Source organism: Pristiophorus japonicus, chromosome 14, assembly GCF_044704955.1.
Source record: "Pristiophorus japonicus isolate sPriJap1 chromosome 14, sPriJap1.hap1, whole genome shotgun sequence".
NCBI lineage: Eukaryota > Metazoa > Chordata > Chondrichthyes > Pristiophoridae > Pristiophorus > Pristiophorus japonicus.
This window is the reverse complement of record NC_091990.1, coordinates 82,298,294-82,313,484: the sequence shown is the minus strand read 5'-3', so window position 1 is coordinate 82,313,484 and position 15,191 is coordinate 82,298,294. Positions and strand designations below refer to the sequence as shown.

At 45.9% G+C, this 15,191-nt stretch overlaps 1 protein-coding gene across 5 annotated transcripts in view; it reads left to right on the top strand.

The window, feature by feature from the left end:
- Positions 1-15,191, top strand: part of LOC139279422 (embryonic protein UVS.2-like) — a 604,554-nt gene that overhangs the window by 345,027 nt on the left and 244,336 nt on the right. The window lies entirely within an intron of this gene.

Sequence of the window (15,191 nt, the reverse complement as noted above, 5' to 3'; positions counted from 1 at the left end):
AGGTAGAGGGTTTGTTCCCTAAGTCTCTCATAAATGGGCACACCCACATATCTAGGCCACGGTAACTATAGATCATCAATTTATCAGTTCTGGGGAGAGCTATAAAAGCAACAATGTGATAAAGTAAATAGATGCAAACAGGATTATGGAAAAAAAATCATCAGAGACAGAGTAACTGAGCAATAGGATAAATATGAGCTGATCAAGGAGAGTCAGCATGGATTTGTGAAAAGTAGGTCATGTCCTGACTAATCTAAATGTTGAATTATTTTGAGGTCACTAGTATGGTTGATAGGTAAGTGTCTATGGAGCCTGCTTTTTCCTCTTCTGTTTCTTCCTCTTCCTCTTCCCTCTGGAGAGGAACTTGCAGGTGATGATGCTCCCATGTGCCTGCTGCCCTTGGCCTTCTAGGTGGTAGAGGTTACGGGTTTGGGAGGTGCTGCTGAAGAAGCCGTAGCGAGTTGCTGCAGTGCATTTTATAGATGGTACACACGGTGCGATGGTGGTGGAGGGAGTGAATAATGAAGGTGGTTAATCGTGTGCCAGTCAAGCAGGCTGCTTTGTCCTGGATGGTGTTGAGCTTCTTGAGTATTTTTGGAGCTGCACTCATCCAGGCAATTGGAGAGTATTCCATCACATTCCTGACTTGTGCCTTGTAGATGGTGGAAAGGCTTTGGGGAGTCAGGAGCTGAGACAGTCGTCGCAGAATACCCAGCCTCTGCCCCGCTCTTGATGCCACAGTATTTATATGGTTGGTCTAGTTACGTTTCCTGGGGCTGGGATGATTGACCTCCAACAACAACAACCATCTTCCTATGACTCCAGCCAGTGGAGAGTTTTCCCCCCGGATTCCAATTTTACTAGGGCACCTTGATTCCACACTCGATCAAATGCTGCCTTCGTATCAAGGGCAGTCACTCTCACCTTGTTATATGTGTAAACTTGTATTTACTCTGTACAGCCACCAGAGGGCTCATCCCCTGCAGTCCCAATGGATCCCATAATCCCTTGGGAGCACAGGTATTTAAAGGAGGCTTCACAGGTTGGTGAGGCACTCAGGAGACCTGCAATAAAAGACTTTACTTTGAGCTCACAGTGTTCAGTCTGACTCTTTCTCCATACACAGCACACCTCACCTCTCAAATTCAGCTCTTTTGTCCATGTTTGGACCAAGGCTGTAATGAGGTCTGGAGCAGAGTGGTCCTGGCAGAATCCAAATTGAGCATCAGTGAGCATGTTATTGGTGAATATGTGCCGCTTGATAGTGCTGTCGACGACACCTTCCATCACTTTGCTGATGATTGAGAGTAGACTGATGGGGTGATAATTGGCCAGATTGGATTTGTCCTGCTTTTTGTGGACAGGACAGAGCTGGGCAGTTTTCCACATTGTTGGTTAGCTGCCAGTGTTGTAGCTGTACTGGAACAACTTGGCTAGAGGCACAGCTAAATCTTGAGCACAAGTCTTCAGCACAACAGCTGGGATATTGTTGGGGCCCTTGCTTTATCCAGCGCATTCAGCTGTTTCCTGATATCGTGTGGAGTGAATCAAGTTGGCTGAACACTGGCTTCTGTGATGGTGGGCACCCCAGGAGAAGGCCAATATGGATCATATATGTGGCACATCTGGCTCAAGGTAGTTGCAAACGGTTCAGTCCCGTCGTTTGCACTTGCGTGCTGGGCTCTGCGATCATTAAGGATGGGGATATTCATGAATTGTCCACCACCTTTCCTGACTGGATGTGCCAGAACATAGCAACATAGAAATTAGGAGCAGTAGTAGGCCATTCGACCCTTCGAACCTGCACTGCCATTGAATATGATCCTCTATCTCATCACCATGGCCCCAAGTTTCCACATGATTTGCTCCTGATTTTTAGGAGCAACTGGTGTAGAGCGGAGTATCTTAGAAATCGAAATTCTCGTCATTTAATTTGCTCCAGTTCTAGTCAGTTGGAACAATTTCACTTTGGAACAGAATTTTTTTTTCAAAAGGGGGCGTGTCCGGCCACTTACGCCTGTTTTCAAAGTTTCGTCAGTGAAAACTTACTCCAAATTAACTTAGAATGGAGTAAGTGAAGATTTTTGTACGCTCGACAAAACCATGTCTGCACTTTAGAAAATCAGGCGTAGGTTACAAATCAGGCGTAGGGAATGGGGTGGCGGGGGGGGGAGCGGTTTAAAGGGAAGTTTACAAACATTAAACACTTCAGTTTTACAAATAAAGAGCCATCATCAATAATAAATGATAAATACATCAATAAATCAACTAATAAATCAATCAAAAAAAATTAATAAGAAATAATATATTTTTAAAAAAATCAATAAATAAAACATTTTCTACTTCCCGACTGCAGCACCGGGAGCCCTCCAACAGCGTGCTGGGATGCCCCCCCACCAGTGTGTCTCTGTCAGTGTCTCTATCTCTCTGTGTGTGTCTCTCATCATTCTCTGTCTGTCAGTGTCTGTGTTTCTGACAGTGAGGGGAGGGGGAGGAGTGGAGTAGAGGGAGAGAGGGGGGGGAGCAGAGGGAGGGAAGGGGGAGAAGGGAGGGGAGAAGGGGGGGAAGGGGAGAAAGGGGGGGAAGGGGAGAAAGGAAGGAGATGGGGGGGGGGAAAAGGAGAAGAGGGAGGGAGGCTGAACGGGCTGGGCCCGAGACTTCGGGCAGGGCCGTCCCCAGCACCAGATTTACAGGTAGATGGAATTGGGTCGGGTCGGGGGGGTGGTGGGAGGGAGGTCGGTTCGGTTCGGGGGGGAGGGAGAGAGAGGGAGGTCAGGTCGGATCCAGTCCGGGGTGGGGGGAAGCGGGAGTCGGGTCCGGTCCGGGGGCGGGGAAGCGGGAGTCGGGTCCGGAGGCGGGGGGTGAAGCGGGAGTCGGGGGGGGTGAAGCGGGAGTCGGGTCGGGTCCGAAGGCGGGGGGAAAGGGGGAAGCGGGAGTCGGGTCGGTGTCGGGTCCGATGGGGGGGGGGTGGGGAGTGGGAGTCGGGTCGGTTCGAGTCCAGAGGCGGGAAGCGGGAGTCGAGTCAGGTCGGGAGGAAGCAGGAGCTGGCCGTGGGAGGAGCCTTATTCACGCAGCCCCAGTGAGGCCATTCGGTCAGGGCTAGGGGCTGCGTGCTTCGGGCCCCTCCCACACAGTTTCGGGCACCTAGAGCTACTGCACTTGCGCGCCCACTGTAGCGCGCATGTGCAGAGGTCCCGGCACTGTTTTCAGCGCAGGGACCTAGCTCCACCCCCTACAGCTCGTGCTGTGCTGCGCCGAGGGCCAGAAGACCTGCAGGGAGGTGGAGAATCTGGAGGGTTTTCTTAGGCGCACTTTGTGGCGTGAAAAACGGACGTCCAGGTCGGGACTGCGCCATTCTAAGCACGGCTCGAAACTTGGGCCCCATATTACCAGTTTCTCCCCATACCCCTTGATGCCTTTTGTGTCTAGAAATCTATCTATCTCCTTCTTAAATATATTCAGAGACTTGGCTTCCACAGTCTTCTGTGGCAGAGAATTCCACAGGTTCACCACTCTGAGTGAAGACATTTCTCCTCATCTCAGTCCTAAATTTCCTACCCAGTTTCCTGCGACCGTGACCCCTTGTTCTAGACTTCCCAGCCAGGAGAAACATCCTCCCCACATCCAGTCTGTCCAGCCCCGTCAGAATTTTATACATTTCAATGAGAGCCCCTCTCATTCTTCTAAACTCAAGTAAATACAGGCCTGGTCAACCCAATATCTCCTCATATGACAGTCTTGCCATCTCAGGAATCAGTCTGATTAACGTTCGTTGCACTCCCTCTATGGCAATTATATCCTTTCTTAGGTAAGGAGACCAAAACTGCACACAATACTCCAGGTATAACTGTAGTAAGAAATCCTTGCTCCTGTACTTAAATGATCTTGCAATGAAGGCCAAAATACCATTTGCCTTCCTAACTACTTGCTGCACCTGCATGTGTGCTTTCAATGACTGGTGTACAAGAACACCCAGGTCCCTTTGCACAACAACATTTCCCAAGCTATCACAATTTAAAATAATACTTTGTCTTTATGTTTTTCCTACCAAAGTGGATAATTTCACATTTATCCACATTATACTGCATTTGCCATGTATTTGCCCACTCACTCAACCTATCTAAATCGTCTTGCAGCGTCTTTGCATCCTCATCACAATTCACAATCCTACCTAGTCTTATGTCATCAGCAAATGTGGAAATACATTTGGTTCCCTCATCCAAATCATTTATATTTTTGTGAATACACTGATCCCTGTGTACCCCACTAGTTGCTGCCTGTCACCCCGAAAAAGACCCGTTTATTCTTACTATGTTTCCTGTCAGTTAACCAATTTTCAATCCATGCCAGTATATTTCCCCCAATCCTATGTGCTTCAATTTTGCATGCTAACCCCCTGTGGGACTTTATCAAAGGCCTTCTGAAAATCCAAATACACTACATCCACTGGTTCTTCCTTATCTAGTCTATCAGTTATTGTTGTGTTCCTAACACAGATGAGACTGCACACAGGGAGGTTAAAGTAACAGGTGACCTCAGTCTTTATTAAGACACTCCAGAGTGAGGAGCAGGCCTTAGGGGCCAGCTTATATACAGTGCTCCCAAGGGATGCTGGGATCCCTTGGGACTTCAGCGGATGGACTCCCTGGTGGCGGAACATGGGAGTGCATGCTTTACAGATACTCAACAGTTACATCCTCAAAAAATTCCTGTAGATTTGTCAAACATGATTTTCCTTTCATAAATCCGTGTTGACTTTGTCTAATCCCGTTGATATTTTCTAAGGGCCAGGTTTTCGGCTTCATTGTCGGCGATTTTCTCGGCGTTACAGCTGGTTTTCCGTCCAGCGAGATTTTCCACATACATTTTTCAACGTTATCGCCCACATTTGAAGTCGCCAGCCGGGACCAAACCACCCATGTGCAACGCCAAGAATATCCACCAGGGCGTAAGTTTGGCCTCAACCGCCGACGTCCAGATCGCCGAGCGAACCACCCTGTAAAAGTTGCTTAAACAGGGCGGTAAGGGGGGGGACCCTGCAAAGAAAGGTAAGTGAAAGGTTCTTTATTATTTTTTATTTAACATTGTAAATGGGCAAAAGTTTTCCCCACGTCCAAAGGCCCAACCGCACCCTCGGACTAAATTTTTGTACTTACCATCCATTCCGGTAACGGTTGCTACCTTTCCACTTGCCTGCTGAGAAAACCACCGACAATGAGTGTGCAACATCCATTTTCTCGCCGGGAGATTAGTTTTACTTACTTTAAACTTAAAAATGGAAATTCATGCCAGCTTTTCTTGCCGAACATTAGTTGTGTTTCTCAGCGGGCAATCGGGTGTTGAGGGCCTTTAGGGAAAGTCTAGCCCCATGTGTCCTGTTATCACATCCCTTATAATAGACTCTAACATTTTCCCTAGTACTGATGTTAGGCTAACCGGTCTGTAGTTCCCCATTTTCTCTCTCCCTCCTTTTTTAAATAGTGAGGTTACATTTGCCACCTTCCAAACTGCAGGAACTGTTCCATAATCTATCGAATTTTGGAAGATGACAACCAATGCATCCACTATTTCCATGGCTACCTCTTTTAGTACTCTGCGATGCAGATTATCAGGCCCTGGGGATTTATCGGCTTTCAGTCCCAATAGTTTCTCTTGCACTATTTTCTTATTAATAATCATCATTTCCTTTAATTCCTCTTGCTCACTCGACCCTTGGTTCCCTAGCATTTCTGGGACATTATTTGTGTTCTCTTCCAGGAAGACAGAACTGAAGTATTTATTTAATTGTTCTGCCATTTCCTTGTTCCCCATTATAAATTCTCCCATTTCTGACTGTAAAGGACCAACATTAGTCTTCACTAATCTTTTTCTTTTTACATACTTGTAGAAACTTTTGCAGTCAGTTTTTATGTTCCTTGTAAGTTTATTCTCATACTCTATTTTTCCCCTCTTAAAATCAATCTCTTGGTCCTTTTTTGCTGAATTCTAAACTGCTCCCAATCTTCAGGCTTGCTACTTTTTCTGGCAACTTTCATGAGTCTTCTTTGGATCTAATACTATCCTTAATTTATTTTGTTAGCCATGGTTGGGCCACTTTTCCTTGTGTTTTTGCACCAGAAAGGAATGTTTAACTTGCAATTCATGCATTCATTCCTTAAGTGTTAGCCATTGCCTATCCACCATCATGCCTTTTAATGAATCTTCCCAATCTATCATCACAATTCATATCTCATACCTTCGTAGTTCCCTTTGTTTAGATTTAGGACTCTAGTTTCGGATTGAACTACTTCACTTTTCATCTTAATAAAGAATTCAATCATGTTATGGTCACTCTTCCATAAAGGACACCACACTACAAGACTATGAACCCCTTCTCATTGCACAATACCCAATCTAGGATAGCCTGTTCCCTAGTCGGCTCCTCAATGTACTGGACTAAAAAAACAATTCATACACACTCCAGGAATTCATCTTCCACAGCATTATTATTAATTTGGTTTGGCCAGTCTATATGTAGATTAAAGTCATCTACGATTACTGTAGTAGCCTTGTTACATGCATCTCTAATTTCCTGTTTGATGCCAGCCCCTACATTACCACTACTGTTGAGGCCTATTGACAACTCCCACCAGTATTTTCTGCCCCTTGGTGCTCCTTAACTCTACCCAGACTGATTCTAGATCTTGATTTTCTGAGCCAATATCCTTTCTCACTATTGCTCTGATTTCATCCTTTACTAACAATGCCACACCACCCACTTTTGCTTTTTGCCTGTCCTTCCTAAATATCAAATATCATTGGATATTCAGTTCCCAACCCTGGTCACCCTGCCACCATGTCTCCATAATTGCAACTATATCGTATCCATTTACATCTATTGGCACTGTTAATGCATCTAGCTTACTATGAATCCTTTGTGCATTCAGATACAGTGCTTTTAGATTTTTTTTTATTTTTTTTAAAAACATTAGAAATGTTGACATTGTTTTGTACTATAGTCCTATTTGTCATCACTATTTTTTCTTACCTGGACCCTATGTCAGTGCACTCTTGTTTGTATGTTTTGTCCCTTCCTGACATAATCTGGTAATTCTTACCACAATCACTTTCCTGCATTACTTCCTTTTCTTTTCTCTTTAGCATTCAAGATTTCTCTCCACTGGGATCCCACATATTGCAACAGCAACATATCTCCTGTTTTCCCATTATTTTAATTAGTTTAGTGTTAATCAAAGTATTTACCTTATATAGTTACATACATACATAAAGTTAGTTTTTACAATTTAATTATATGCTATTCTTCAACCACTGTCTGCCCCACCTATGACAGAAACTGTGGCTCTCGTATTGGACTGTACAGCCACCTAAAAACTCATGCTAAGACTGGAAGCAAGTCTTCCTCGATTTCGAGGGACTGCCTATGATGATGATGCTGCTGCTGCTGCTGCTGCTGCTGCTACTATATGTTAACTTAAAACTTCGCCCACAGTCACTACCAATCACTTACCTGCGATGTCATACTGCAGAGTTCACCTGGGAGAAGCAAAAAACAGATAAAAACCCAGGCCAATTGGGGAAAAAAAATCTGGAAAAATTCCTCGCCGACCCAACCAGGCAATCGAAACTAGTCCAGCAGATCACACTGGCCGTATCAGATTCCTTTGAAGTTGCAGATCTATTGCAGCTTTTATCCCCACTCTCAGGCCTTGGTCTGCTCCCGCTCAGGTATGCCACTGCTCTGCGAAAGAAGTTAGGAAAACAGGGCAAAGCAACACCTCCTGCCCTAACTTCACCAAACTCCCACTTACCAAACTCTCAAGTTTCCCACTTGTACTGCTTCACTCTATTCTAACAGCACTCAGCACTCTGTTTTTAAACTGCTTCTGGTTCAGATGAGTCACCACTGGTCAGCTGTTTAAAGAACTGGTTTTAACTAGTTTTAATTAACTGGCTAATTAGCTAGCTACTGGAGAGCTAGCTTGTTTATCTCTGCTTAAGCCTCAAAGAATCCTAAATATTTAACTGTTAATCCTACTTAGAAGCTACTAGCAGAGGACTGCAGAGCTTTGATCTGATCTGTTGATTGTGGAATTGCTTAACTCTGTTTATAACATGTTGTTTCCACTGCTTAGCATGCATGTAGTCCTGTGTTGCAGCTTCTCCAGGTTGGTCCATCATTTTTAGGTAGGCCTGGTGTTACTCCTGGACTTTTTTTTTTATTCGTTCCTGGAATGGCCAGCATTTATTGCCCATCCCAGATTGCTTTGGTGTGAGCCGCCTTCCTGAACTGCTGGAATCCTTGTGATGAAGGCTCTCCCACAGTGCTTTTAGGCAGTGAGTTCCAGGACATACTTCTAAGTAAGGATGGTGTGTGACTTGGAGGGGAACATGGAGGTGTTGCCGTTCCCATGTGCCTGCCATCCTTGCCCTTCGAGGTGGTAGGGTCGCGGGATTGGGAGGCGGTGCCGAAAAAGCCTTGGTGAGTTGTTGCAGTGCAGTTTGTAGATGGTGCACACTTCAGTCATGGTATGTCAGCGATGGGGGGAGTGAATGTTTAAGATGGTGATGGGGTGCCAATCAAGCGGGCTGCTTTGTCCTGAATGGTGTCGAGTTCCTTCAGTGTTGTTGGAGCTGAACTCATCCAGGTACGTGGAGAGTATTCCATCACACTCCTGACTAGTGCCTTGTCGATGGTGGAAAGACTTTGGGGAGTCAGGAGGTGAGACACTCATCATAGAATACCCAGCTTCTTACCTGCTTTTGTTGCCACAGTATGTGGCTGGTCCAGTTAAATGTCTAGTCAATAGTGACACCCAGGATGTTGATGGTGGGGGATTCGGTAATGCTAAAGCCATTGAATGTCAAGGGGCGGTGGTTAGACTCTCATTGGTTGCCGAAAGTCATTGCCTGGCACTGTGTGGCATGAATGTTACTTGCCACTTATCAGACCAAGCCTGAATGTCGTCCAGGCTTTGCTGCATGCGGGCATGGACTGCTTCATTATCTGAGGTTTTGTAAATGGCACTAAACACTGTGCAGTATCTTATCTTATGATCGAGGGAAGGTCATTGATGAAGCAGCTGAAGATGGTTGGGCCTAGGACACTGCCCTGAGGAACTCCTACAATTATGTCCTGTGTTATGTATGTAAACTTTATAATAGTGTAAGACTTGCCACCAGGGGGCACACCTGTTGGAGACCCAAGGATCACCTGCACACCACGTGCAAGCAAGTATAAAAGGTTGTCTGCCATGTTGCTTCAGCACTCTGGAGTTTCATTAAAGAGACTAAGGTCACATCAGGTTGAGGTTACAGCATACAGTCTTGTGGAGTTATTCTGAACATAACAATTGGCGATGAGGAACAGATCACAAGCTTTCACATGGTTATGGCTGCTGTTGGATATCTTGAGAGATTTGTTGAGGGTGAGGATTGGAAAGCCTTTGTTGAGTATCTTGACCAGTATTTCATAGAAAAATAGAAACATAGAAAATAGGTGCAGGAATAGGCCGTTCGGCCCTTCGAGCCTGCACCACCATTCAATAAGATCATGGCTGATCATTCACCTCAGTATCCCTTTCCTACTTTCTCTCCATACCCCTTGATCCCTTTAGCCATAAGGGCCATATCCAACTCCCTCTTGAATATATCCAATGAACTGGCATCAATAACTCTCTGCGGTAGGGAATTCCACAGGTTAACAACTCCCTGAGTGAAGAAGTTTCTCCTCATCTCAGTCCTAAATGGCTTACCCCTTATCCTTGGACTATGTCCCCTGGTTCTGGACTTCCCCAACATCGGGAACAATCTGCCTGCATCTAACCTGTCCAGTCCCATCAGAATTTTATAGGCTTCTATGAGATCCCCTCTCATCCTTCTAAACTCCAGTGAATACAGGCCCAGTCGACCCATTCTCTCCTCAGATGTCAGTCCTGCCATCCCGGGAATCAGTCTGGTGAACCTTCGTTGCACTCCCTCAATAGCAAGAATGTCCTTCCTCAGATTAGGAGACCAAAACTGAACACAATATTCCAGGTGAGGCCTCACTAAGGCCCAGTACAACTGCAGTAAGACTTCCCTGCTCCTATACTTAAATCCCCTAACTATGAACGCCAACATTCCATTTGCATTCTTCACCACCTGCTGTACCTGCATGCCAACTTTCAATGACTGATGTACCACGACACCCAGGTCTTGTTGCACCTCCCCTTTCCCTAATCTGCCACCATTCAGATAATATTCTGCCTTCATGTTTTTGGCACCAAAATGGATAACTTCACATTTATCCACATTATACAGCATCTGCCATGCATTTGCCCACTCACCTAACCTGTGCAAGTCACCCTGCAGCCTTTTAGCGTCCTCCTCACAGCTCACACTGCCACCCAGCTTAGTGTCATCTGCAAACTTGCAGATATTACACTCAATTCCCTCATCCAAATCATTAATGTATATTGTAAATAGCTGGGGTCCCAGTCACTGCCTGCCATTCTGAAAAGGACCCGTTTATACCGACTCTCTGCTTCCTGTCTGCCAACCAGTTCTCTATGCACGTCAGTACATTGCCCCCAATACCATATGCTTTAATGTTGCACACCAATCTCTTGTGTGGGGACCTTATCAAAAGCCTTTTGAAAGTCCAAATACACCACATCCACTGGTTCTCCCTTACATCCTCAAAAAATTCGAGAAGATTTGTTAAGCAGGATTTCCTTTTCATAAATCCATGCTGACTTGGACTAATCCCGTCACTGCTTTCCAAATGTGCTGCTATTTCATCTTTAATAATTGAGTCCAACATTTTCCACACTACTGATGTCAGGTTAACCGGTCTATAATTAACCGTTTTCTCTCTCCCTCCTTTCTTAAAGAGTCGTGTTACATTAGCTATCCTCCAGTCCATAGGAACCGAACCAGAGCCGATAGACTGTTGGAAAATGATCACCAATGCATCCACTATTTCTAGGGCTACTTCCTTAAGTACTCTGGGATGCAGACTATCGGGCCCTGGGGATTTATCGGCCATCAATCCCATCAATTTCCCTAACACAATTTCCTGCCTAATAAGGATTTCCTTCAGTTCCTCCTTTTCACTAGATCCTCGGTCCCCGAGTATTTCCAGAAGGTTATTTGTGACTTCCTTCGTGAAGACAGAACCAAAGTATTTGTTTAACTAGTCTGCCATTTCTTTGTTCCCCATTATAAATTCACCTGAATCGGACTGCAAGGGACCTACATTTGTTTTCACCAATCTTTTTCTCTTCACATATCTATAGAAGCTTTTGCAGTCAGTTTTTTGTTCCCAGCAAGCTTCCTCTCAAACTCTATTTTCCCCCTCCTAATTAAACCCTTTGTCCTCCTCTGCTGTATTATACAATTCTCCCAGTCCTCATGTTTGCTGCATTTTCTGGCCAATTTATATGCCTCTTCCTTGGATTTAACACTATCGTTAATTTCCCTTGTTAGCACCAGTTGAGCCACCTTCCCCATTTTATTTTTACTCCAGATAGGGATGTACAATTGTTGAAGTTCATCCATGTGATCTGTAAATGTTTGCCATTGCCTATCCACCGTCAACCCTTTAAGTATCACTCACCAGTCTATTCTGGCCAATTTACGTCTCATATCATCGAAGTTACCTTTCCTTAAGTTCAGGACCCTAGTCTCTGAGTTAACTGTGTCACTCGCTAACTTAATGAAGAATTCTAGCATATTATGGTCACTCTTCCCCAAGGGGCCTCACACAACAAGATTGTTAATTAGTCCCTTCTCAATACACATCACCCGGTCTCGGATGGCCAGCCCTCTCGTTGGTTCCTCGACATAATTGGTCTATAAAACCATCCCTAATACACTCCAGGAAATCTTCCTCCACCGTATTGCTACCACTTTGGTTAGCTCAATCAATATTTAGATTAAAGTCGCCCATGATAAACTGCTGTACCTTTATTGCACGCATCCCTAATTTCTCGTTTGATGCTGTCCCCAACCTCACTACTACTGTTTGGTGGTCTGTACGCAACTCCCACAAGCATTTTCTGTCCTTTGGTATTCCATAGCTCCACCCATACAGATTCCACATCATCCAAGGTAATGTCCTTCCTTACTATTGCATTAATTTCCTCTTTAACCAGAAACGCCACCCCACCTTCTTTTCCTTTCTGTCTATCCTTTTGAAATGTTGAATACCCCTGGATGTTGAGTTCCCAGCCTTGGTCACCCTGTAGCCAAGGGTTTAATTTGAAGGGGAATATAGAGTTTGAGAGGAAGCTTGCTGGAAACATAAAAACTGACTGCAAAAGCTTCTATATATATGTGAAGAGAAAAAGATTAGTGAAAACAAATGTAGGTCCCTTGCAGTCAGATTCAGCTGAATTTATAAAGAAATGGCAAACCAGTTAAACAAATACTTTGGTTCTGTCTTCACGAAGGAAGTCACAAATAACCTTCTGGAAATACTAGGGGACCAAGGATCTAGTGAGAAGGAGGAACTGAAGGAAATCCTTATTAGGCGGGAAATTGTGTTAGGGAAATTGTGTTAGGGCTATCTGCGCAGTTAATTCGACCACCTTATTCCGAATACTCCACGCATTGAGGCACAGAGCCTTCAGGCTTGTCTTTTTAACACCCTTTCCCCTTTAGAATTTTGCTGTAATGTGACCCTTTTTGCTTCTTGCCTTGGGTTTCTCTGCCCTCCACTTTTACTTTTCTTCTTTCTATCTTTTGCTTCTTCCCCCATTCTATTTCCCTCTGTCTCCCTGCATAGGTTCCCATCCCCCTGCCATATTAGTTTAACCCGTGCCCAACAGCACTGGCAAACACTCCTCCTGGGACATTGGTTCCGGTCCTGCCCCAGTGCAGACCGTCTGGTTTGTATAGTCCCACCTCCCCCAGAACCGGTTCCAATGTCCCAGGAATTTGAATCCCTCCCTTCTGCACCACTCCTCAAGCCACGTATTCATCTGAGCTATCCTGCAATTCCTACTCTGACTAGCACGTGGCACTGGTAGCAATCCTGAGATTACTACTTTTGAGGTCCTACTTTTTAATTTAGCTCCTAGCTCCCTAAATTCATCTTGTAGGACCTCATCCCATTTTTTTACCTATATCATTGGTACCTATATGCACCACGACAACTGGCTGTCCACCATCACTCTTCAAAATGTCCTGCACCCGCTCCGAGACAGCTTTGCACCAGGGAGGCAACATACCATCCTGGAGTCTCGGTTGCGGCTGCAAAAACGTCTATCTATTACCCTTACAATAGAATCCCCTACCACTATAACTCTCCCACTCTTTTTCCTGCACTCCTGTGCAGCAGAGCCACCCACAGTGCCATAAACTCGGCTGCTGCTGCTCTCCCCTGATGAGTCATCCCCCTCAATAGAACCTATAGCGGTGTATCTGTTTTGCAGGGGGATGACCACAGGGGACCCCTGCACTACCTTCCTTTCACTGCTCTTCCTGTTGGTCACTATCCTATCTGACTGCGTACTCTTTACATGCGGTGTGACCAACTCACTAAATGTGCTATTCACAACATCCTCAGCATCGTGGATGCTCCAGGGTAAATCCACCCACAGCTCCAGTCCCACAATGTGGTCTGTCAGGTGCTGCAGGCGGATGCACTTCCTGCAAATGTAGTCGTCAGGGACACTGGAAGTGTCTCTGACTTCCCACATAGCACAGGAGGAGCATAACACGTGTCTGAGCTCTCCTACCATGACTTAACTCTTAGATAAACTTAATTTGGCAACAACAATGCTAAAAGGTTACTTACTAATAAAGAACAGAAAAATAAAATCTACTCACCAATCACCAGCCAATCACTTACCCCCTTGGCTGTGACGCCACCTTTTGATTTCTTTCTACTTCTTTTTTGCCTTCTCACCCTGCTGCAGCTGCACCGATAGGCTTCCTCGACATTGCGCTCCGGCTCTCTGACTCCCCACTGGCTGATCGACGCCTGTTGGGCATTTTGTGGCCTCCTCGACATCCCGCTCCATCTCTCTGACTCCCTGCTGGTTGATCGACGCCTGTTGGGCCTTTTGTCGGCCCCCTCGACATCCCGCTCTGCCTCTCCGACTCCCCGTTGGCTGATCGATGCCTGTTCGACCTTTTGTAGGCCTCCTTGACGTCCCGCTCTGCCTCTCCGACTCCCCGCTGGCTGATCGACACCTGTTGGGCCTTTTGTAGGCCTCCTCGACATCCCGCTCCGCCTCTCCGACTCCCCGCTGACTGATCGATGCCTTTTGGTCCTTTTGTAGGCCTCCTCGATGTCCCGCTCTGCCTCTCCGACTCTCCGCTTCGTGGCCAACGAGCTAGATACGGACAGTAACGCTGTCAAGCGCAGGATGATTCTCCTCACCGTTTGTGAGTCTACGATATATGGCCTCATCAAAAATCTGCTAGCACCAACAAAACCAACGGACAAGACATATGCAGAGTAAGGCACGCTGGTTCGGGAACACCTCAAGCGAAGGAGAGCATCTTAATGGCCAGGTATTGATTTTATACACACCATCGCTCCGAGGGCCCAGGACGTGGCGAGCTATGTCGCCGACCTAAGACGCCTTGCGGGACTGTGAGAATTTGCTGGATTTTTGGGGGAAATTTTGCAGGACTTTTTCATGGTTGCAATCGGCCACGAGGTCATTCTTCGCAAACTGCTGTTTGCTGAATCCCGAGATCTGAGCAAGGCTATCACGATAGCCCAGGTTTCATGTCCACGAACGATAACACTAAGCACTCCTCATTTAACCAGGGTTGGTCCCTTGACTTGATGGTAATGGTAGAGTGAGGGATATGTTGGGCCATGAGTTTACAGATTGTTGTGGAGTACAATTCTGCTGCTTGCAGATGGCCCACAGCACTTCATGGATGCCCAGTTTTGAGCTGCTAGATCTGTTCTGAATCTATTCCATTTAGCACAGTGGTAATGCCACACATTGGAGCACTGACCACACTCGATCAGCTTCGCTGGACAGGCCACATAGTTCGCATGCCAGATTCGAGATTCCCTAAGCAAATGCTTTATGCGGAGCTCCGTCATGGTAAACGAGCCAAAGGTGGGCAGCAGAAGCATTACAAGGACACCCTCAAAGCCTCCCTGGTAAAGTGCAACATCACCATTGGGTGACCCTGGCCAAAAACCGCCCAAGGTGGAGAAAGTGCATCCAGAAGGGTGTTGA